General features: G+C 59.1%; 1 non-coding gene across 1 annotated transcript in view; it reads right to left on the reverse strand.

The window, feature by feature from the left end:
- Nucleotides 1–88, reverse strand: part of LOC128308023 (5.8S ribosomal RNA) — a 158-nt gene extending 70 nt beyond the window's left edge. The window contains exon 1 of the ribosomal RNA XR_008287987.1: nt 1–88. This exon is cut by the window's left edge and continues 70 nt beyond it. This is a non-coding gene — a ribosomal RNA (5.8S ribosomal RNA).
- Nucleotides 89–5000: the final 4912 nt, after the last annotated feature.

The following is a 5000-nucleotide window of genomic DNA, read 5'->3' on the forward strand; positions in this document are numbered from 1 at the left end:
GTTCATGTGTCCTGCAGTTCACATTCTGACGCGCATTTAGCTGCGGTCTTCATCGATCCATGAGCCGAGTGATCCCCTGCCTAGGGTTTTGGTATGTTCAACTGTCTCCTATGTTTTCGTTATGCGCTAGGTGCATCTCTCACAACTTAAGTTCCCCGGACAGCGTAACCGTGCACCTCTCGGTTCCTTCGAAGCCGTCCAGGGTGGACAAGGATGACCATTGGTCTTCCTTCCCATTGATCGACGCGCGATGTGGGCGGCATCGGCGCGATCTTGCACAACTTTCGTTCTCTTGATTAGGTTCTCTCTCGCTCGAGGCCAGTGTTTAAATATGTTCTAGTGGGTCTTTACCTTCGCCCATGTGTCACACACTTTACGCGTTCGATGGCTGCCATTGGGAGTGTGCGCACAGGTACGAAGGCCACTGGCCTACGGTCGCGCACGCTCAATATCGTAGTATAGACACACCTCTCTCGCGGGTCTAATTGGCGTGCGCGGCCCCCAAAAGGTAACATAGCAGTTTGTTCTGCTGATACCGTGTTTCTCTATCTCTCTAACCAACTCACACAACAACATATATGTATTGATCGGTAATGATCCTTCCGCAGGTTCACCTACGGAAACCTTGTTACGACTTTTACTTCCTCTAAATCATCAAGTTCGGTCAACTTCGGCCATGCCAGCTGCAGCTCACGAAGGAACCGCGGAAGGTGTGCCTCCAGAGACCTCACTAAATAATCCATCGGTAGTAGCGACGGGCGGTGTGTACAAAGGGCAGGGACGTAATCAGCGCTAGCTAATGACTAGCACTTACTAGAAATTCCAGGTTCATGGGGACCGTTGCAGTCCCCAATCCCAACTAAATGAGCATTTGGGTGATTTCCCGTTCCTCTCGGAATGGGGGCGCCAATTGGCGAGAACACGCTGCTGCTCACATTGTAGCACGCGTGCAGCCCAGAACATCTAAGGGCATCACGGACCTGTTATCGCTCATTCTCACCTTGCTAAACACAAGTTGTCCCGCTAAGCAGGGCAAACGTGGCCGACGACCGCCCGTGAAGGGGCCGCCGGCCTTGACGTCAGGTGCGCCCGGAGGTGCACTGCTGACAGCGTTCTAGTTAGCTTGTTTGAGTCGCGTTCGTTATCGGAATTAACCAGACAAATCATTCCACGAACTAAGAACGGCCATGCACCACTACCCTTAAATTTGAGAAAGAGCTCTCAATCTGTCTTACCTCGATAAGTTCGGACCTGGTAAATTTTCCCGTGTTGAGTCAAATTAAGCCGCAAGCTCCACTTCGTTTTTTTTTTTTTTTTAAACAATTGCAGGTTTTATTGTTCATAAACATTATGTTCTAAAAACAATAGCGTAAACCCACGCTCTTGACGAACGACGTCGCCCGCCAGGGATTTGTCGTGCGTCATTATGAACCCTTTCGGATGTCCCTACCCAATCTCTTTATTAAATTGCTCTTTCCTTTACCCGCATATTGAAAGCGTACGCTAACTGAGTCCGCATGACTCGCTCGTATTTTAACACTTTAGGCACTCAAGCTAGCTCGCAATCTAGCGATCGGACCATTCCGCCTCGCTGGCGGAAGCCTCCTCCGCAGCTGTCCATCGCCTACCTGCAGCTCGACGTCTTCTTTCATTCTCTCGTCTATTCCGCCGAGACCGGATTAGATCCGCCTCCGTAGGCGCGGTCCGACGACGGCGCGTTGTCGAAGGGCCCTCCCGTTGGACCCGCGCTCTCCACATTCGCTGCATAAACAGTCGCCTCTCATGGCGAACTCTGATCGTCTCAGGGGAAGGTGGTTCTCCCCTACTTCTTCGGGGAATTGGAGGAGGAGCTAGGCCTGCTCGCTCCGCCTCTACTGCCGCCCGCAGTACCTCGTCATCCCGAGCGGCCAGTGCTGCTGCGACGTCCGCAGCCAGTCGCACACGCGCCCGATCCTCCGCCCTACCGCGAAGCCGTCTGTTGCGGGCAGACCGTTGACGCGCTGCTCGAGTTTCATTTACCCGTCTCGTGATGTCTTCTACGAAGACGTCTTCCACTTCCTCGCCGAAGAGTGCGGCCACACTTTCGAGGACCACTTCCTCGTCCTCGGCGAAAGCCGCTTCCGCTCGACCGCTGGCGAGGGCCTCCTCATCGCGCCACAGCTGTTGCAGCACGGTGGTGATGTTTTTCGCTGCCCTTTGAATGCGGTCCCACCACTCCGCACTCTCCAGCAGCTTCTCGGCCATGTTGCTGAGCTGGACCGATTCGGATGTCCCCCAGCCCAACAGCTCACGTCGGATCTCCTCGAACACGGGGCACTCGAACAAGACGTGGGCCACCGACTCCACCGACCCTACGCACCGTGGACACTCCGGGGACGAAGCGAAGCCGCAGACATGCAGGTACTCTCGGAAAAATCCATGTCCGGAGAGCACCTGCGAAAGGTGGAAGTCCACCTTCCCGTGCTTACGTCCCGTCCACCGGTGCAGGTCGGGAATCAGGCTGTGTGCCCACGTCTGATAGCGGCTGGCCGATGGTGTTGCCGCCGCACGGTCCCACGCGTTCTGCCACTCTATCATCGTGGCCGCTCGCTCCATTGCTCGAGCCTCCTTCCTGCTGATGCCAGGTTCAGCCGACAGCCTGCTGTGGCACCTTGCGTCCTCTTGGATAATTAGACGGTAGGGTACAAGACCGGCCATCACCACCGACACCTCATAGGACACCGAGCGAAACGAGCTCGACACCCCGCGTGCCAGCGGCTTCTGCACCTGGGCCAGTCGTCTGCGGCACCACTGCATATCGGTCGCCTTAGCCCAGATGGGCGAGGCGTACCGAATGACAGACTCCGCAACTCCTGCCAGCAATCGCCGCTTGGCCACCTGCGGGCCGCTGTGGTTTCGCATCACCGAGGTGACAACCGCCACCGCACGGAGGGCCTTGTCCGCGGCCGCTTCCACGTGCGGTTTCCACGATAGCTTCTCATGAAGCTGGACCCCCAGATAGCGCATCGATCTCCCAGTGGTGCAGGTCACTTCACCGACGCGTACCGGAACCTCCAGTCGTCCTCGTCTCAGACTCGAAATGAGTACCGCCTCGGTCTTGTGGGGGGCGAGACTGAGATGACGTGCCTCAAGCCACCCCATCACCGCCTCAATCGCTGTCTCGGCAACCGTCGCCGACTCCTCCGGTGTGCGGCCCTCGGCCAGGATGGCGATGTCGTCAGCAAAACCGACGATGGTGGCCCCTTCAGGGAGCTGGATTCGCAGAACGCCGTCGTACATGACGTTCCACAGAGTCGGGCCAAGGATTGACCCCTGTGGAACGCCTGCCGTTACCCGACGTGACACCGGGCCGTCATGGGTGTCGTACACCAGCTCCCTGTCGGTAAAGTAGTCGCGGAGAAGGAGTTGCAGCTGCGCTGGGACCCCTTTCTCGCGCAGGGCCATCGCTATCGCCTGCCAGCTGGCAGTGTTGAAGGCGTTCTTAACATCCAACGCCACGACCAGCAGGCAGCGCCTGTCCCGCTGGTTCGTCCTGCCGAAGGACATCGCGCGCTCGCCTGCCTCCACCACCAGCTGGATCGCCTGCAGGGTGCTTCGCTGTCTCCGGAATCCGAACTGGTTCTCCGCTAGCTGAGGCGACTCCGGATCCTCGAGGTGCTCATTAAGCCTGTCGAGTGCCGTCCGCTCGAACACCTTCGCTGGGTTGTCTATCAGGCAGATCGGGCGACAAGACGACGCTTCGCCCGGTGGCTTACCTGGTTTAGGCAACAGCACCAGCTTTTGCCTCTTCCACTCGCGTGGAATGACGCCCGTGTCCAGGCAGCTCTGGAAGACCCCGACGAAGGACTCTGGATGCTTGCGGATGGCAACCGTCACCGCAGCATTTGGCACTCCATCCAGGCCAGGCGCTTTCCGCGGATGCAGCTCGCTCGCTATCGCCTGGAGCTCCGCGCAGCTGATCGGACGGACCGGAGTGTCCCCTTCCGAAGGCGCGACGTCCGGCCACTCGACCGGGGGATGCTCCGGAAACAGCTCCTCGACGATCCGCTGCAACACCGCTGGATCGCGTTCACGCGCCGTCCAGCTGCCCCGAAACCGCAGAAGGACCTGCCGGAACCACTGTCCCGTCTCGTCCGCGGCTAGGGCCTGCAGCCACTCATCGAACTGGCGCTGCTTGCTGGCCTTAATTGCCGTCCTTAAGGCAGCACGCGCCTCCTGGTGCTCCTGCGATGCCAACTCGACAGTTGTCTCGTCCAAGGCCGTGCTCTGCCTTTCCCGGGCCAACCGGCAGCGCTCGGTCAGCTCCTCAATGGCCGGAGTCCACCAGTACACATTCGCGCTCTTTCTCTGCTGAGAATGGCCGATCCTTGCCATGGTGGCATCGCAGGCCTCTGCGAGCACCATCCCCAGGCTTGCCGCATCGGTCACCCGATCGGCAAAACGGGTCGCCTCGAGTGCCATTTCGAAAGTACGGGGGCAAAACTGGCGAGTTCGCCAGCGAACACCCGCCTCCCGTACTCCGACGCCTTCCAGCCGCAGGATGCCCCGTCCGGGCCGCTGGCCAGCACGAGGCTGTTGCCCGACCGCAAACCGGATATAGCGGTGGTCGCTATAAGAGTAGCGGTCTAGCGTCCTCCAGGAGCTGATGACCTCCGCTACTCCATCCGGTCGGCAGAGCGATGGACTCGCGAAGGCGACGTCCACCCTGCTGGGCCGGGCCACACCGTTTCCCAGGAAAGTCGGCTCCGTTCCGCGGTTGAGCACCTCCAACCCGATGCTCGTTGCCGTCTGGAGGAGCGCCTCACCCTTAAGGTTGGCACGCTCGCTCCCCCAGGCCCCGTGCCACGCGTTGAAGTCACCGGCCAGGACGACGTGGGGGTGACCTCTCGCCAGAACCTCCAGCCGGTCCATCTGCCGCTCGAAGTCCGGGAGCCCGACAGATGGCGGAATGTAGCAGCAGATAAAGACTATACCTGCTACATCTGCTGCCACTATGCCTG

This window comes from Anopheles moucheti, assembly GCF_943734755.1.
Source record: "Anopheles moucheti chromosome X unlocalized genomic scaffold, idAnoMoucSN_F20_07 X_unloc_2, whole genome shotgun sequence".
In the NCBI taxonomy this organism is placed as follows: Eukaryota; Metazoa; Arthropoda; class Insecta; order Diptera; family Culicidae; genus Anopheles; species Anopheles moucheti.